This window comes from Adiantum capillus-veneris, chromosome 17 (assembly GCF_014529385.1).
Source record: "Adiantum capillus-veneris isolate H3 chromosome 17, ASM1452938v2, whole genome shotgun sequence".
In the NCBI taxonomy this organism is placed as follows: domain Eukaryota; kingdom Viridiplantae; phylum Streptophyta; class Polypodiopsida; order Polypodiales; family Pteridaceae; genus Adiantum; species Adiantum capillus-veneris.
Window position 1 is genome coordinate 133,963,953 of NC_140947.1, and position 20,413 is coordinate 133,984,365.

A 20,413-nucleotide genomic window follows, 5' to 3' on the forward strand; every position below is an offset into this window, starting at 1 on the left:
TCATTTGATGTGGGAAAATGAATGGGAACAAGAATTAGAATATAGATATGTTTTTTTAAACCTATCTTAGCATGGGACCAAAGCCAGAGAAGGCTACACATCAATAAGGGTTCAAAAAGGATATGGTCTACCAAAAACAATGAACATATAATGGAGCCTAAAATACCTTAGGGATGGCTTCATTAAAGACCTCCAAAGGTTAGTGTTAAAATTCCTTATACCCAAGACCTTTAGGTACTACAGATCTTAGGCAAGCTAGGCTTGTGCTTGAGGTGCTTAGTGACTAAGGTGCTTGAGGTGTTTAATGACTAAGGCGCTTGAGGTGCTTGATGACCAAGGTGCTTGAGGTTTTCAAGTCAAACATGAGCCCTACATAGGAGGGGGCGAGCCCAAAAAATAGGGGATGAGAAAGAACACACTCACACACACTCAAGGCATGCCCAAGACACAAGAAGCATAAAGAACACATGTCAAGCCCCTAGCCATGTTGCCCTCATAGTGTGCCTGAATCCTATTGGATGGACTTTAGGGAGGTCCAATGAGAATTTAGATTCAATTAAATAATTAATTAAGCTCTCTCTCAAAAGGGTAAAGGGGGACACTTGTCCAAATGCTACCTCTATTGCTAGTTACGACCAAATCCTGTGATTGGCTAGGCCTTGGCATGGGCCAATGGGGTGGAAGCTAGTGCTAGGAGAGAGGGGGTCACCAAGGCAAGGAGGAGCTCTCCTTTTTGCTCATTCTCACACACATAAGCACTTTCTCTCATGTTTTGAGCAAGAACTCCATCTCCTTCTTCAAACTTGAGAAGTAGAGAGACTACACCAATACCTCTTGGCTATGGAATGCAAATGCAACCAACACTCAAGCTTCAAAGCAATGCTTATCATCTTCTTCATCTCCATTACTATGTTATTCTATGATCTAAGAGTAAAATATGTGAGGAGACCACTTCTTTCTCTTAATAATACATCTTCTTCTCTTCCCTTTTCTCACTCCCTGCTAGCTTTCTCCACCTTTGAAGGTGTTTGAAGTCTTGGGATTGAGGCTCGGGACAAGTTCATGTTATTGTTGCAAGTTAATTACAGGCATAATATTGGTGCATGAAGCTTACCATCTTCATAGCATCAACAAGGTCTCAAGGAACATAAAGAATGAATTGTACCAAGTCTCTCTTTAGGGGAGAATCTATTATACAAAAGCCTTTTGGAGGGGGGACCGGTGGCTCCATGTAAATCCAGTCCTCAATTATTGTTAATTTCTCTAACTCTCTCTCTCTCTCTCTCTTTTGCAAGTAATGTTCATGCCAAGCTTACTAGGTATTATGTTTATTTTGCTAACTTCAATCAAGTACTCTCCCTATGTTCATGCCAAGCTAACTAGGTATAATGTTTATTTTGTTACCTTTAATCAAGTACTCTCCTGATGTTTATTAAGAATTGTCTTAAGGAAATGCTCATTACTATCAAGTACTCTCCTGATGTTCATTAAGAATTCTCTTAAGGAAATGCTCATTACTATCACTTTTAATTTTTCTCCAAGCAATGATATTAGCTACATCCTGTTGCATTGGTATGAGGGCTACTGGTTTCTCTTTTTTTCTTAAGAAGAGAGGTCCTTAAGTTTTCCATGAAAGGTTGGAGTTGCTCAATGCAAAAGGGTAAGTGGGACCGGGATTTATTATCTTGGTCGGAATGAACAAAGTTCAAGGTACACCGTTGGGAACTATAGACTTAATAATGGAGTCATTCGAGGATGGCCTTTGGATTTAACCATTATTGAGCTACTAACAACTCAACAAGAACCATATCAATTGAGCTACTAGAAAGCTCAACAAGAACCATTATTGGCTATTACCATAGGTGTTGACAGTATCCAACACCAGCAGTCGTTTACCTCTTCTTCATGAGCATTATTTTCCATTTACCACATATAGATTCACGAGCTCATTATGAGTTCCAGATTGTATCTGTTATTTTATTTTATGTGCCTTGGATGGTTGGCCGTTTGTTTTTAAAACCCTAGGCATGTAAGTGAATTGTAGGTCATGTGAAGGAGGAGAGATCATTTTGAGAGAAAACCTAGAGTAGAGAAGAAGAAGAAGGAGCCTATGGAGGTGGAGGCTTGGAGCCGCATATACTCTCTTCATAGACCAGTTAAACATGCAATGAAGTTGATCCTATTGCTTCTCTCTTTGATTTTTCTTCAAGTTGTGTATTAGTGTCTTGATTTGTGTGTATTAATAACTAATCGCCCTATAATTGTTTGGTTTGATTGTCTATTATGTGTTTGATAATGGTATTGTGTGCACGATAAGATTAATGTGTAGATTAGGATTTGTGCATACATTGATCTAATTGTAACCCCATAAGCTTGGGTGAGCTCATGATTAGGATGTGCTTATGAGCTTTAATAGGGAATGCAATGAAGAGAAATGTGTGATTAACATAAGGTTTAATGTGTGTGCAATACTAATCTTCCCTTTCCCCCTTTTTGTATAAGTTTTATAAATCCGGTGTTGGTCTTGGAAGAAAGAGCTTCTACCCTCACAACTTCTTGCTAGACCTTAAGAATGTGGTTCTCTCTTCCCTCTAATCTATATGGACTCTCATGATTTCCCCACCCTTTTCTTAATGATTGCTCTCACACACTCACCCATGTGTGATGCTTCCATGCCCTAGTAGCTGAGTCACTTGGCATCCAAGGATTGATGATTTTGTTGATCCGTTGGAGCTATGCTACAAGGGAGCCAACATTTGGTGCCATTGCCAGGGACGGTAGCCTAAGACAGAGGAGTTTTTTTTAGAAGATTGGTGTTTAGGTGTTAAAAACCCCTTCATTATCACTAATAAATCACTAATTTGTGACTAATCCACCAACAATTTGCGTGCTTAACATATATGTGTGCCTAATTAGAGGCTTGAAAATCACTCTTTTGAAAGAAAATTACTAAAATTTCATGTGAATTTGAGTGTGTAATTAAGGGATTCTCACTAATTATCATCTATAAGTTTTTTATGATTGGTTGTGTATAGGTAAATTGCGGTTAAGTAATGGCTAAGTGTACACACACACACACCCCTAAGTACTTATACAACTAATATTAACCTAGTGCAAAGGCCAAATTTCTACCTGGTCTGGTTTAGGAGTGGGAAATTTTTATACATTAAAAAACCCCCCCAACCCCTCAAAACAACATCCCCCCCCCTCCTACACCACTTCGTTAAGTTTTTTTTGGCCTCTCAAGATCATGTTTTTTGGCATACATGGTCCTTTACCCTTCACAGGGCGCGTGAAATATGGGACACTACCCCAAAATAGGGTAACTGGCGTTCATTTTTGAGATACCGTATTAGCTATATTAAATGACTGTAGTACACATCGAGTAAGTAGTTCACGCTTGCCCTCTTACCCTCTCTACCTCACGACCCTACTGCCGAATGATCTTTGTGCACTTGCACACAGTATGTTGATATTTTTCTCCACTCTTCTCTCCCACTCTATCCCTTATGTAGAGGGCCATGGCGGTTTCCGTTTGTAGCCAGGTGCTTTGGGAGCCGAGAAAAATTCAAATGGAATTATACACGCAGGTCTTCCTCATCACTCCCTCCACTGATGGAATCCTATATAAGGTGAGGATGGCCCTGAGCCCCTCAATTAGTTTTGTCTTTTGCGTAGTGTTTGTGTTTGTGTTTGAGTAAAGAGAGATTTGAGGGTTTTCTTGGCGGATTGCCTACTGTCTAACCATGGAGCTGGTAGAAAAGGATGGTGCTTCTTAGGTCCGCATTTTATTAAAAAAAGTACTCTTTTACTGGTTTTTTTGGCACTAGACGTTTTGGTTTTCATTTATTTTTTTTGCACAACATAATATGATTGATGTTTTATAAAAACTTTTAGCCTTGGTTGCTCACATTATTGGTTGCAAAGTATGGTAATCCTTGTGTAAACATAGGTTTCTTGTTGCGAGTACATATCTCCTTCAAAAAGCATGGTATATGACTATAATGGGCATTCTTTGCCAAAACTCTGAGGTTGTTGTTTTTGATAATCTGGTTCGGATATTCTCTCATCAATATGTTGAAACACTCTTTACTTAAGCACAAACACTACGCAAAAGACAAAACTAATTGAGGGGCTCAGGGCCATCCTCACCTTATACAATACAACTTCTACCCTCACAACTTCTTGCTAGACCTTAAGAATGTGGTTCTCTCTTCTCTCTAATCTATATGGACTCTCATGATTTCCCCACCCTTTTCTTAATGATGGCTCTCACACACTCACCCATGTGTGATGCTTCCATGCCCTAGCTGAGTCACTTGGCATCCAAGGATTGATGATTTTGTTGATTCGTTGGAGCCATGCTACAAGGGAGCCAACATTTGGTGCCATTGCCAGGGATGATAGCCTAAGTCAGAGGAGTTTTTTTGAGAAGATTGAGTGTTGAGGTGTTAAAAACCCCTTCATTATCACTAATAAATCACTAATTTGTGACTAATCCACCAACAATTTGCGTGCTTAACATATATGTGTGCCTAATCAGAGGCTTGGAAATCACTCTTTTAAAAGAAAATTACTAAAATTTCATGTGAATTTGAGTGATTTTGAGTGTGTAATTAAGGGATTCTCTCTAATTATCATCTATAAGTTTTTTATGATTGGTTGTGTATAGGTAAATTACGGTTAAGTAATGGCTAAGTGTACACATACACCCCCCCCCTAAGTACTTATACAACTAATATTAACCTAGTGCAAAGGCCAACTCTATACCAGGTCTGGTTTAGGATTGGGAAATTTTTATACATTAAAAACACCCCCGCAACCCCTCAAAACAACATCCCCCCCCGGACTAGCCCCTCCTACACCACTTTGTTAAAAAAAAATTGGCCTCTCAAGATCATGTTTTTCGGCATACATGGTCCTTTACTCTTCACAGGGTGCATGAAATATGGGACACTACCCCAAAATAGGGTAACTGGCGTTCATTTTTGAGATACCGTATTAGCTGTATTAAATGAATGTAGTACACATCAAGTAAGTAGTTCACACTTGTCCTCTTACCCTCTCTACCTCACGACCCTGCTGCTGAATGATCTTTGTGCACATGCATGTAGTATGCCGATATTTTTCTCCCCTCTTCTCTCCCACTCTATCCCCTATGTAGAGGGCCATGGCGGCTGCCGTTTGTAGCCAGGTGCTTTAGGAGCCGAGAAAAATTCAAATGGAATTATGCACAGAGGTCTTCCTCATCACTCCCTCCACTGATGGAATCCTATATAAACTGTATTTTTTAGAGTTTGTACATATTTTAGGTATCAATTCTCTTGGCGACTTACTTTAAAGAATGTATTATGGATGTCGCTCTCTTGACACAGCTGATTGGCTTTTTACAGATTTTGTATCATGACAGTATGGTTGTGCTTACCATATCCTATTGTAGGTTAAACTTGTTATTGGCTGATATAACAAGTGTCATAAAATACTAAGTATTCAATTAGTTCTTGGTAAATTTTATTGACCTGAATACTAGTCTAGATTTTTAGACCAAACAAAAGGTTTATGTCTGAAAATCAAAATGACTATGATTATATGGAGATAGACGATAAAATGAAAAACGATGCTTTAAACTAAACATTTAACTTACAAAACATTTTTTAAATTTTTTTTTGGGGGATTTTTTTTGAGATACTTTTATCAGAGGGGGCTGTGGCCTCCTGATCAAAATGATATATATATGATCTATTTAAGGTCTAAAAAATGGGGCTTTATAGGAACCTCACATAGAATTACTTTTAGTAAAGATAAGAGATTTTTCAAATTTAATTAAAATACACACATCTTATACTTTATTAAAAGTTGGATTACATATACTCTCTGGACGTCTGTTTTAAAGTTAAAAAGTTGTAAGTTGGACATGGATAACAACTGATATAGTTCAATAACACCTGAAAAAAAATTCAAGACTAACGTATCTGTTGTCTTGTTTGAATGGATGCAGGTGAAGACTCTATCCTTTCTTGAATTTTTTGGCTTGAAGCAAATGACTGTTCATGAATTCACTTGCTCCTACTACTTGGGAATTACTTCGTTGATGCATTATTATATTTGTATACTACAATGAGACCTCATTCTTATAGCCACGTACAAAGATAATTCTAAGACTGAGTTGTTTTTGTACTAATGATTGATTTTTTTCTAAAACCAGCTGTCTTTTGAGCGTTAAAGTTCATTTATGTCTTATTATATAAGTAAAAATAGCTACACACACACACACACGTCTTTGGAGTTGAAACTTGACGCAATTCTTGACGTAAATGTCAGTGCACTAACCCACTCAATTCTTGATTTAGGTGTAGGTTTTTATTGAGGATTAGGCACATCAAAATTGTTGCAATTTCATGTGTGTTGATGTGTACCTATGTGTAGGCAAAGTGCACAAAATTGAGTGCAAATGTATGGCAATATTGATGCCAATTGATTTATTTGAAGCGATCGGATGTTTATGGTTATTGAATTATTTACAATAAATGGTTTTGAGTATGAAAATTAAGATGTTATGCTGTCAAAATTGCAGTAGAATTATGTGTGTGTAAGCCTGTAAGTGTGTTAATTATGCATATTTATACATTTTCAAATTGATTTGAATGATTGAATTAATGTGAAAATGAGATGTTGCAAATGATGATTTGATTGTAGTGTTGGGACAATGTGATTTTTTTAAAATTAGACCACTAATTAGACAAAGTTTTGGGTCAAATTTGAGTCAAAAACAATAAAAAATGGTCCAGAACGATTCAAATTTGAGTGGCATATTGATGATTGATTGATTGGATGATGTAATTACATTGTCACGTTCTGCACATTGAGCTGATTTGGCATCTTTAAAAAAAGGTAATTGCTTGGCTATTTTTTGCACTTTTCAGCATTTCTTTTTGCTATTTTATTGTCTAAAATTGCTAATTTTTAAAATAAAAAACATGATGAAAATGAAAAAACATGATGCAAACTATCAATTTGGAGCATGCTTTGCAACTTCGTGAATTTTCTCTAGTTTTCTCGCCAATTTTGGTATTTTTTTGAGTCTCGGATACATTTTTTAACTTTTTGCACTATTTGTAATTTTTGATTTCTTTATAAAAATTACACACACACACACACCACAACACTCCATCACTACCCTCTCTTTTTTCTTTTTCTTTTTGGTCAATTTTTTTGCCTATCTTTCTATTTTTTCACCTATTTTTCTTATTTTTTGGCGTTAATTTTAGTTTGAGCTTTTTTCTTTTGATTTCTATTTTATCTTCTTTTGTTTAAAAAAAAACACTTAGAAAAAAAACCTCCCACCTAAAAAATCATTTTCAAAAAAATAAAAATAAAAAGCAAAACAAACAAAAAAACCAAAACATAACACACACACACACACACACACACAAGCAAATACCCTACCTACCCATTGTGTCACACACACACACACGCCACACACAGAGCATGCGCACGTGTCCCTCGATCTCAGTACCATGTCCTTTGCTCGCTATGTACCTCTCTTACCCTCTCCCTCCCTTGGCCTCCACACGTCTTTTTACCTTACTTCTTTTCTCTCTCTCTCTTCCCCTCCCTCCCTCCTCACCTCCCTCCCTTGTGTAATCCTCTCTCTCTCTCTCTCTCTCTCTCTCTCTCTCTCTCTCTCTCTCTCTCTCTCTCTCTCTCTCTCTCTCATCGTCTGGCTACTCGGAACCAAAGGCATCCTCCCCCCTTTTCCGTGTGTGCACCGAGCTAGAGCTCCCCCTTTTTCTCCACCTACTTGTTGCCCGCCTACGAACCCACCTTCTCTCTCTCTCTCTCTCTCTCTCTCTCTCTCTCTCTCTCTCTCTCTCTCTCTCTCTCTCTCTCTCTCTCTCTCTCTCTCTCTCTCTCTCTCTGCGACTGCAGTGTGCACCGGTCTCCCTCCTCCTTCCTCGCTCTACGATGAAACCAGCTGTGCCAACTCCTTTTCTTCTCTTCTTATGGTTGACTTTTTCTTTTTTAAGGGTTAGTTTTATTTAATTTACCTCATTTCTACAAGTTTCCATTTTATTTTGCTTCTCCTCATTTCATGTTATCTCATTTCACTTGAATAAAAAATTCAAAAAAAAACACACACGAAAAAATCATTTAAAGAACGAAAAAATCAAATAAAAATACAAAAATAAATTCTAAAAATAAGATTCACACAAAATCCTCCAAAAAAAGAGAAATTCCAAAAAATATAGAAAATTTAATTAAATTTAAAAAAAGATAAAAAAATTTACAAAAAATCTTTAAAATATTTTTAAAGAAATATTCATTTTAAAAAAAAATCACAAAAAACCCAAAAAACAAAAAAACTTGTCAAAACCAAAAAATATTTGCATTGGATTTTTTGATTTTGTCTTTTGAGCAATTTTTACTTCTTATTGTTTTGCTTCTTGTTTTATTCACTTCCTTTTTATTTTTGTATTTATTAAAACAAATTAAAATCCAAAAACTAAAAAAAAGCTTACATTTTTTCCTCCCATACCTCGTACACGCCCTGTTTATGTGTACTTACACACACTTTAAATTAGATACATCCAAAGAGTTAAATGTTGCTAGATTTTTCTCAATTACGTACGATTTAGCCATATTTGAGCCAGATCGTATGCATAGACCCTATTCATACAAGTATTACAATTTTGGTTTGCATTTGACTAGTTTGCGAGCTCTAGAGCCTCTTCACACACATTATTCCATTTTGGCTCATTTGACAATAGATTCCACGCCTGACCACCTTTGACTCCGATTTGCTATAGAGATTTGTTGATGGCTTTGATATTGACCAGATTACACTAGTTAGAGCCCATTTACATGCGTGATATCGACATAGCTTGATTTCAATCATTGGTCACACACTTGCATAAGATTGGAGCCCAATTTGATCCGTTGACTGATTTTTGACCAAGACTTGGGTTGCGAGATGATTGCTAGAGCTTTTTCAGACCTAGTGATCCTAGCTGAGCACTTGGCTAGCCTTCGATTACCAGATTATGTACCATAGTGAGTGCACTTGCATATAGACCTCCTTGACATTAGATTTGACATAGATTGACAGAGTTTGGCTACATGGATCCTGAGGCTCTATTTGATAGATTATTGTGGGTTCATGGCAAGTTAAACGGATTGCCTATGTACATACATGTAGACACTCAGTAGAGGTACATCTAGATGCAACCCATAGACTATCAGACACATAGTTTCTAGATTCTTAAAGCCCGAGCTCACTTGACCTTGCCAGATTACCTTCTTGATGGTTTTGGTGCATCTTATAGACACATAATAGAGGAGATTCCAAAGCGTGTCATGTTATCCCTTCATGAGGAGCATCCAAACACCTTTGAGCTACCACATACTGTATCTTTGGACCTATTTGAGACTAGACCATTGTATGTTGATGAGTAATGGAGGATGTACATGAGGAAGAAAGTTAGATTTGAGGAACCTATGACACAACAAGTGCTACCCCACTAGGTTCCTTGCGGGGTACCTATAGGAGCATTGACGACAAGGCTACTTATACGTTGTTGTGTGGACTATGCTATTCCCCTTCTTGAAGTAGTGTTGTTGAGCCTATAGTAGACCCGATGACCATACCCTCTACATAGCCAGCACAAGTTAGATCACATCTAGGATTCACATAATCCAGACCATCTACAAGACAAACCTTTGCTGAGATCATGGCAGAGACAAGGGCATATATGGAGTGCATGAGAGAGAGTCTTACTAGTGCACCGCCATAGCTACCATGCACACATATAGCCACATCACATGCTATTATGACTAGTACACATGCTAGAGAAGTTGTAGAGACCACACCACATATTGTGAGCACACTAGACATATAGGCTGTTAGAGATAACATGCATCAAATACAATGGCGAGACATAGATCACCACCCAGAGGCACCATGCAGGTACCACATGAGGATAGAGTTACCATGACGAGTAGAGAGCACCATACTAAGATTGTGCTACATTCCTTAGGCCATAGAGGAGTCATGCCTTGGTTTGTTGACCTTGAAAGAACATTCCTACACCAAAGGCACCTTCTCGGATGACAGTGACCCTTCCATACGACACATAGTTAGAGTTCAGAGATATCACCTTGGTTCAAATGAGTTCTTCACCAATGAGCTCAAGGCCACATACACATCCATGTCAATTAGCCCTTATGATATTGTAGATAGAGCACATCTTGATGATTGTTTGGACACTAGATACATCCTAGGATAGTGCAATTATGTAGGTTGGAGCACACATTGGATTATGTTGATGATTGTGGATGTAGATATCGACAAGAGCAAAGCACCTGATGGTTTGGCCAGCCATGAGCCTTATGGTATACCTTGCTGGAGATCCTTGTGATAGGATTTATAGGGACACTGATGGTACTAGATATTTCTTGATGATGGGATTGCCCTATTCTCCACGGCATGTCCACAATCCTGTACTCATGACCACACATAGTCACATCCGAAATCTCCATCCCATAGATAGATTTTACCGCAGAGCACAATTGATCAGCTGAGGTCTAGAGGGATTGAGATGAAGGAGACACATGCTCACATTGACGACATGATGAGTAGACCAGAGAGCACTACAGTAGAGACACCTAGAGTGACTATTCCAGAGGATGCTACTTGTTCTATAGAGGAGGTACATACTAGTGAGATTACTCCTATGCTAGAGACTAAACCTGAGCCAATAAAGATAGATAGAGTTCCAGATTCTACACTTATGGTTGATTCAAGTGCACCTATCATAGAGGTAAATGTCCCACCAAAGCCTACACTTCAGTATATTGGTGATGAACATGACCACGAGATGCTGACAATACGATTGCGCCTTTAGAGATCGAGATACCTGCAGATACGATAGAGGTTTCCACTAAGCATTTAGATTCCCCATGCAAGGCAGGGCAGATGATGTACTTATAGACCATGATCGTAACCACCCCCCTAGAGTAGAGTTCACACTCGCGGATTTTGAGACCATTTTTGCTAGAGTGACTTCTACCATGATACTTGAGACACCCCTAGTTCAGGTAGAGCCTACCTTAGAGGATGTTCACAAGATTAGCACTACCTATGCATGACCTAGGACATATCTAGCATATAGCTCACCACAGAGAGATTATTGTAGGGCCACTAGACATGTTTACGTGCCTTGCATGATGACACGGACTAGACCATTAGTTAGTGATGATACACTCATTTGGATTGAGACCAACAATACACATGATGGTTTATCCCAGGATTGGCTCACATCTAGATAGTCACTAGAGGCACATGTATTTTATAGAGGACATAGACAGAATTGGGTTCCTGGACGACATACCATAGCACATCCTTAAAGATCTCCTGCACTTTGTTTGACCTTGAGCCACACAGTACATTGCCCGACATAGTCATAGGCTGATGTCATCCCTAGACCCATTAGTTGTGATATAGATTCTACCATCCACGTGGAGCTAGGTGCCAGCCAATCGATGACCATTAAACAAAGAGCTAGAAGATTATAGGTTTTATTGTTTGAAGAGAGTTCTCTTATCCTCCTGGTTGCACTAGACCCTCAACTTGTGCAGATTGACAGTTGTGCACTAGACACATGCACGTATACTAGAGGCATTTTTCTTTCCTTTAGTTTTTTTCCCTCTAGGCATCCATGTGTGAGACCTTAGTGTATTATTTCTTTTTATTTGCATTTAGGTACTAAAGCTTCCATTTCTATGTTGATACACCTTTCTAGATGGTAGTGTTTTGTTTATGATTTTGCAGCATAGATGGATTTGAGCTTTCATGTAGTATGGGTAAATCACACCTCATCATTGCATGTTTGCTTCCACAACTATCGAGGAGACACATCCCATAACTCCAGGTGTACTACTTTCCATGATTCATGTTGATGGACATTTATACTTACTAGATTTGGTTTTTCCATGGTTCGGTTGAGTGCATTTAGTTATGTTTTGCTATCCACCATTAAATTTGTATGAGCTTGTCTTTACTTTAGTTAATTGATTTTGAGTTTAGTCTTCTCGATGAGCCTTGAGGTTGTCGAGGAGTCCTAGAAGGAGGAGTTTTATCTTGGTGTCGGTCTCAAGAGGGAGGGATGTCCGAAATTGTGGTGTATCCATTTGGAGATGGTGCAGTCGACGGTCCGTAGCATGGGTCCCTGGCATGGCCTTCACAAGTGTTATCAGAGCATATTTTCTATCCTTGGCCAGACAAAGATTTTCAGTATGAACTTTTGTAGGAAGAGAGTGAGGTATTCACAAAAATGACATGGGAATATTAAGAAGAGAAAGTTCTCCACTTTGTGTAAGAATAAATGGAGATAGCAACTGTAGAACAGAATGAAGAAAAGAAAGAGGACATGATAAAGAACTTTGTCTACCTCATCTTTCCTACCAAAGAAAAGAATTAGGAAATCTACAAATATGGGAGACCCAGTACAATATAACTAGAATATGCCTTGGGGGCCATTACTATGATTTGGATATCTCTACCTAGAAATGGTGATAGAAAAAATTGGGAGTAGGTCCCAAGTATTCTTGTTGGACTTTGTTGAAAACAAATTGGCATTGTCATTTGGGCTCGCAAGTCAATTTTTTAAATCCAAGTCTATAATCTTGTATTTTGCATTACTATAAGATTAAAGGACATTCCTCTGAAAAGCATGAATGGAAGAACTTAGGAAAAAAAGAAGAAGTTAAAGAAGAGCTTCCCTTGACCGTTAATTATTTCCCAAATATAAATTTTGGACGAGATAAAGAGAATCCACCTTTTGAAATGTCCGAGTTTTATAAATCTACCCTTGAATATTTGTGACTCTATCGCTAAGAGAAAGCAGTTTTGTTTGCCACAACAATAAAATATGCCACGTAAACTCCCAAGAGTTAGAGCTCCTCAAGACTCACCTATAACTAACACTTCAGATTTGGTTCTTCCTGATACACAAGCGCCACCATCACCTCAAGTTGTCTCTATACCAAATGAGATGTCACTTGCTACAACACTCATAGAAGATTTTGGGCGTGACAAGGATTTGAAGGCCCTGCTCAAATTTGTGCAACCACGTCCATTTTTAGGGACGGGTGATGATGAGTCTATCCAACTAGAAGAATGGATAATTCAGATGGATGACTACTTTGCTCTTGCCAGCTACAATGCACTTGCCCATGGAATAATGGGTAGAGCTAAGTTAGAAGGACCAACAAAAACATGGTGGAAGCTCGACATATTTTAGATAGGGCAAAAGGGCAAGGTGCAATTGTGCAAAGATGAGCACTTCTAGACCAGCATTGAGGAAGAGGCTTGTATAGAGAGTGGTTGCATCCTCATCATTTAGTACTTAAAAACCATAGGCTTTCCTAGGTTATATGGTAAAAAGTTCCCCAAATGTCTCAGACATGCACATGCATTTGCACACGCTTTGAGAGGCTCAGATTGTCATATCGACAATTTTCAATTGCTCTTTTCTTTGAGGTGTTGAAGGGATGATCAAGAAGTCCTGCATCTTTCTCTCCAAGAACTATGGAGGAGCTTATCAAACTGCCACCTCAATCATTTCACGGTGTCCAAGTCTTTCTCCATGATAGTGGGTATGTGCAGCTGTTATGCATATGTCATTGAGATACTCCAGTAAGAAGGCATTTGCAACATCCAATAGGGAGAGTAGGGCCGAGAGAGTCCATTGGCACCATGAAGGATGACCTTGCCCGTCCATGTGTGGGGGACGAGAAACAAATGTGTACCTAAGTAGAAGTGTCATAATGCCTCCTCCCCTTCTTGTTTCCCAATTGGTTGGCATTGCAACTAGGTGTATCTTACTGCATGACCAAAGTCTTAAGTGAAGGATGATGGTAGCTTTTATTGTGACACAGAGAACCACAAGGAGCAGAAGGATAGCCATTGCTTACGACTTTGGACATGGTATTTTGGGGTTGTAGGGTAATGGAGAGGACACTTTCTTTGTTTATATAGCTACCACATTAGACAATAGCTGATCCAATCTACTCTTGCCAAGGTGGAATTTCCTCAAAATTGTCCAACCTGTAGTCTAATCATACTGGTCTCAAAAGTCACAAGCAAACACTTCAAAGTGTTCGATTGATACAAAGGTTGATTAGGGCAACACACCTAAAAGGCTATCTTTGTTACAAATGACTTGATCGTGGGAGGGCGTAGTTTACAAAGCCTTGCCATCCTAGTGTGCACCAAAATCACCAGATTTTGTTACATAAATAAGGTTTGGAAGTCTAGGAACCTTCAGGTCTTTGAGGCAAAACTGGTTGTGGCTCAATTTGATGATATTGTGAGTTTGAGCATCGAACTCATTCATGTTGTAGGAGCTAAGAGAGGGACATCGGTTAATGATAAAGAGTGGCACCATGGATTGAGCTGCCTAAAGCACTCGGGAGGTTTATCATAATACCCCTATTTTGGTTTCTGTTGCGTACGTGTTCAAGGCCCTTATGGTATTGCTACCCCCTCAAGGCACATTTGGTGCTTGAGGGCGATTGTAGTCTTTTCTAGTTAATACAATTGTGAGTATGGCAAAAAACAAAAGGCATCACACCCAAGTTCTCTTGTTCACATCGGTTTTTTTGGAAGTGGGAGAGGCTTCTGCTTTGGGGGTGCCTCAGGGAGGGGAGGCCCTGGCTGGGCAGCCCCTTAGCCTCTTATGTGGTGCTACCGACCCTTCATTTATGGACTACGGGCACCTGGGGAGACTCTCCTACTTCAACAAAGAACTGTTGAGCATCTCTAACATGGGTGCACTGTACTGGCTTCAAAGGGATGCTAGATCTAGGGTCCCTGCATGGCTGTGAGGAGCTGGCAACGACTTCCAAGTTCGGGGGCTACCTCAGAGTTGCAGACCCGTGGACAAGTGTCGTGGATTGCAGGGGCCGTGATATTTTGCAGAAGGGCTTCCAAGGTTTACATTTGGCAGTGGCAGTGGGGTTTATGTTCTACTGGTTTCATTGTGAGGTTGCTGGTGCGTGGTGTCCCCTAGTCTGCTGACTCCGACTTGTGGATGTTGGTTTGTGGTGCTCGTCTAATGGTTGGGTACTCCTATTGTGGGTGCATGGCCCACCTCAAAGACCTGCTCTGTGGTGATGGTTGGTGGCCCATGATTTGGTATGTAGTCCAAGCTCTGGCTTGCTGCGTTAGATGTACGTCCTCTGCTTGTTCTTTTTTGGGCCGTGGCTGCCGATGCATCTGTTTGTCGTTATGGACCTTGCGAGGGTGGCATCCTAATCAGCCAATGTCATGATGGTCAGAATGGTTGCTCTGTTTGTGTAATGGTTTGGTCTATCTTGAGTTGATGTATCTAAAGGAAGTCCTTGTAATGGAGTGGCAGTCCATGCAGGGGCAATGGCAACCTTATGGTATGTTCACTCTTGTTTGTTGGGTGGCTAATGTAAGCTTCCGTGGCTCGTGAGGAGCACATGATTTCTTGTAATTTTTTTTGGTTCTGCCAATATGCTCACCCACATATTGTGGGTTTTGCCAAAAAAAGAAAAGAGGAAGGCCTCAACCCTTTAATGTTTCTTCTTTAATATGCAAACCCACTGAATTAGCTTTACTTAGCCACCATCAAAGAAGAGGAAAATAGGCTCCCCACAAATGACCTCTTTAGTCTAGGATAGAGGAGCCCGTTTAGAGGCGCCAAAACTCTACAAGAAATTGCGAGCCATGTACCACACCATTTTGAGTGAGGATGAACGCAAATGAAAGAGCCGTGTAGCGCAGGCCAAATGGTGCTTTGCAAGCAAAGATTAACGTAATTTTTGAATTTCCTTGTAAAAAAATTGGATACCAATAGCGAACCCAACAGGGGGGGTTAGAGACATTGCAAACAACAATGATCAATTTGAGAATCAAGATTTCTTTCCCAACCCTGTAAACCATGCACAAACTCACTTCTCTTTGTATGTAAATTGGCACAGAGTTGCTTTATACTCGATGGGTTCCTCTGCCCTATGGAAGGAACAAATATGATAAGGAGTTTGTATGTCCCTACAATTTTGTAAAAACAAATTAGTAATGGAATCTAGCGTCACTGCCATTTTTTATTGAAGGGACAGAGGTTAAATGGAGGAGTTGTTGATATCAATTTTGTATGAAGGGACTTGAGCAACATGGCTGTGGTGTGGTAGCGTGAAGCTAAGCAATAGGTGGCAGCCGCAAGCGAAGGAGGGTTGGGAGGGAGTCGAAGATTATTGTTTTGAAATTAAAGTATCGAGCTGCAAGGATCAAAAGCATGGACAACATCAAAAGCATTGGTTAGCATCAAAAGCATGTACACTTTTGATGGGGATGAGTTCTCAATCTATGGTCTACAATCAACATGGCAGGCACACATACACACTCTCCTCAATCAAGCATTAGAAGCACAAGAATGCACACCTAAACACTCAAGAGAGAACACATGCACACAATGGAAAGATCACCTCTCTTCACACATGCGTACATGCATGCCCCCCCCTCTCTCTCTCTCTCTCTCTCTCTCTCTCTCTCTCTCTCACACACACACACACACACACACACACACACACACACACACACACACAGAGACACACACACATAGAATACATTCTATTACCTCAAGGTGTGCTTTATGGAAGGTTTGGCTCAAACTTGGAGAAGGAGAGAGAGAGCCTTTCACATTATCTACACTTGGTTTCTATACCTATGCTCAAAATATGGAGTGTCCAACCACCCAAGAGGACCAAATTACTTCTTTTGCTAATAATTAGACTACCTTGGCTCACAGTAGGCACAACTTGGAACTCGTGTACAACCTGGGTTACATCATTTACATCCACATTGTGGTAATTACATCATAGGAAGCATTAACCTACAAGAAATTTGGTAGACTGTATTGGTAGTTTTTGTGTCTGCTTGTAGCCACACATCCCGTCATAGCCGTATCGTCTTCACACATGCCAATCCATTTAGACATTGCACAACACATCCAAGGCCTTGAAAACAAGGACTTTTTGAGGGATCAAGGGACAAATGGAAAAATTTGAAGAAGAGCAAGCAAGTAGTGCCAAAGCAAATCAAGACAAAAGTTACTCATTATCCTAATAGCAAGGGCAATGCAATCAGCATGGACTTTATGTTCACAATGGAGGGTGAGAAAAGAGTGAATGAAGCCTTTGTTAACGCTTCCGGTCCTAAGAAGAAGTTGAAGTCGTCCTCCTTTGGCATTTGCACCATGACGGTGGAGATTCTACATGGGGTAAACATGTTCAACTAGAACAAAGTTGAGGATGGGTACATGATGCTGCCTGACTTCAATCATGAGCTAGCACTGTAGAGTTTAGAGGTCTATTGTGCTCACTTCGTGGTCCTTTACTTTATGGACCGACGAATGTCTACCTAGGGCTTGTGAGATTGGGTGGCAGTGACAACAAATAGCAAAAACGTGATATGCCATTTCACAGTGGTTGGCAAAGGTGGTAGAGTGTTTTTTTGAGCACATAGCTTAGGATCTGGTTATTAGAGGAGGTATCTAGGGGGATTCCTACTTTGATTACGCAATGCCATGGATGCTCGACTTCTGTCCAGATGAAGAGTTTATGAACTTTTGCTTGGTGTGGGTCATGCTTAAGAGCCTTTCTATTTGGCTCTGGGGCCATTTGGACTCTATTGCCAAGCTGATGGGTCGGGTGCTTTGTTCTAAAATTGCAATGTGTTAGTCGGGCGTGGATGTAAAAGTGTCATTCTGTGGGACATGAGCAAGCCCATTTTCAAATACCTGGATCTTAATATGGGAGACTTTTGGTGCCTATAGACAAGAGTTGGAGAGGCAGATGCGGTCCACAATCTGATGGTCAAGACTACTTGAAGTCGTGCATCCAGGGATCCCAAGCCTACTATGAGCTCCAACAAGCCAGTGGAGGATGCATGTGACAGAGTGAGATGAACCATAATGAGACCTCTATATCAAACTTAACTATCTCGAGCTAGGGCCGGGTCACATGTAAGCTACAAGTTAGGTTTGGCTATCCTATGAAGTTACAAGATCTCAACTTTAAGAAAGTTATTCGGGGGCGGGGGGGTTCCTCTCTATGGGACATCGTGGGAGATGTCAAAAGTGCAAAACGGCATTGAGGGGGGTCGATAGTTCCCTCTTGGCGGGGTGCAAACTTTGTCCTCAATGTGAAAGGGAGGAAAAGGGCTTCGGACTCTGATGCAAATTCTTCCAATCCTAAAAATATTTTGAATCCCTCTCACTTTGGAAGCTGCACATTGGTAGAGAAAACACTGCTTGGGGCAATCAAAGGAAGTCAGAATAAAGTTAAAGATGGGCACATGGTGCAGGCAGAGTTCAGTCTCGAGGTGGCGCTTCAAAGCTTGCAGATGTGTTGTGCTCACTCAATTGTGCTATATTTTATGGGTCGCTTTATGTCGGCGCAAAGCTTGTGGGAGTGGCTAGTAGCGAAAAAAAAACAGGAATGCAATATGCCATTTTACAACAATTGGAAAAGGCTTTTACATGATAGGTTGTGCCACCAAGCAAACTAGGCAAGAGCTAGTAATGAGAGGTCGAAGCATTTGGGGAGCTTCTTACTTTGACTATGATATGCCTTGGACACTTGAATTTAGTCCTAACAAAGTGGGCTCATTCATTGAGATGCAAGATAAACTAGAGTCACCCATCAATCCCACTTTAGAAACCCTGAATGCTAGTCAGCCTGACTTGAATACGGGCGGAACTCAAAATCTTAAGCTGGATCTCATCACCCATGTAGTTCATGCTTCAGGTACTACGATTAGCACTATTAGTTTGCTCAAAGAAAAGAAAAAGAAAAAGTGATTCTGGCTTTCCTTCCTCTCAATGTTATGTTCTCTATGCACTAGCTTGGCGGGCAAGGAGTGTGTGATGGCAAGGCTATCTCCTTGGTAGCATACCCTTGTCAAACTTAGCTCTCTCTGCTATTTTTAGTTTACAAAGTAGCACCCTTTATCAATTGATATATCTGGATATGTTTTGTTGCAAATTTTAGGACCTTGATAATGATAAATCATGATTTTGTACCTTGTTGGATTGTGACCATACTTGGTAAGATAGTGCCCCTAGGTGTCTTAGACCTCCTCTTAAAGTTTCATTTCATTTTGACTTCGTTTGACTGCTGAAATGGTGTGATGACCTAGAGCGGTGAGAAAGATAATAAGGAAAAAAATGTTTTTTTTTTGTGGTTTTCTTTACCTGCGGCTCCCTGAATGGTTGATTGATGCGGTCCTCAGCTTCAAAAATCGAGAACTTCAAACTCTCAGGTCGGGCTAGAGGGCGGTACGGCTAACCCGATGTCAATAGCTCACTAGGGATGTCATTAGTGAAAACATATTGGAATCCATTTAGGAAATTAAACAACTCTAATTACTCTTGATTCCCTTTATTGCTACTTGTGAAAACATTAGAATCATTTACAGATGCTCTAACAAAAATCATATACGCAAAAATAGAGCTTTTCATTGACTTATCAAAAGCAAGCGTATTTACCAAGGATATGGTGTTCCCAGAATCATTAGTATCTATGTACATGCTCTTTTCCTTGTAGGTGAAATAGATTGTCCTTTCACGGAACTTCATGTTGGCAGCCATGCGGTTGAACCATGGTGGCCCTAGGATAACATCCTCATGTTGGAGAGGAGAGATAAACAAAAGTCTTATTTGTCGACGTAGCTTTGGACATGAAGCCTCAACTTCCCAATCAAGAGAGTAACAGAGGCTTGCTATCCCTTAAAAGCTGTGTCAGCAATTACAATATCTCCCATCTCAAAAGCTTGAATGCCCAACTTGGTGGCCAACTCCATTGATATGAAGTTGTGAGTAGAGCCAGGGTCAAACAAGATGAAGGAATCATGCTCCCTTACTTTTCCCCAAGCATAGGAGAGGAATGAGCCTTTGCAATGAGTATCCTCTTTTGGAGCTTCAACCATGGAAGCTCTAAGAGTGTCATTGTGTATATTTCTTTTGGGGCAAGAACGATAACCTTGTCCTTGCTCCCCACACTTAAAGCATTTATGGTCGTTATGAAAGGCCTCTAATTTTTACCTTTGTAAGATCCTTTCTTCTTGGCCTTGTTTTTGTTGGTGTTGTTGTTGCCTTGGAAAGAGTTTTGAGCATTGCTCTTTCGTTTAGCTTCATTTTGATCCTTGTTTTCCATGGGCTTGAAATTTCTTCTCACCCCTTATTGGAAATTGATCCTTGAAGCAACCATAGTGTGGTGGATGACTTTGATGATATTGCTAGGCTGTTGTGAGTTTCCATACTCGAAAATTTCATCAGGTAATCCTGCACAAAATTGTTGCTTTCATTTGGCAAAGTCTATCCTTTGAAAG

The 20,413-nt window shown here is 40.0% G+C and overlaps 1 long non-coding RNA gene across 1 annotated transcript in view; it reads left to right on the top strand.

Annotated features, from left to right (window-relative positions):
• LOC147438124 (uncharacterized) overlaps nt 1-6,196 on the top strand; it is a 225,152-nt gene extending 218,956 nt beyond the window's left edge. Inside the window, exon 4 of the long non-coding RNA XR_015184743.1 lies at nt 5,999-6,196. This is a non-coding gene — a long non-coding RNA (uncharacterized LOC147438124). The remainder of the gene's footprint in view (nt 1-5,998) is intronic.
• Nucleotides 6,197-20,413: the final 14,217 nt, after the last annotated feature.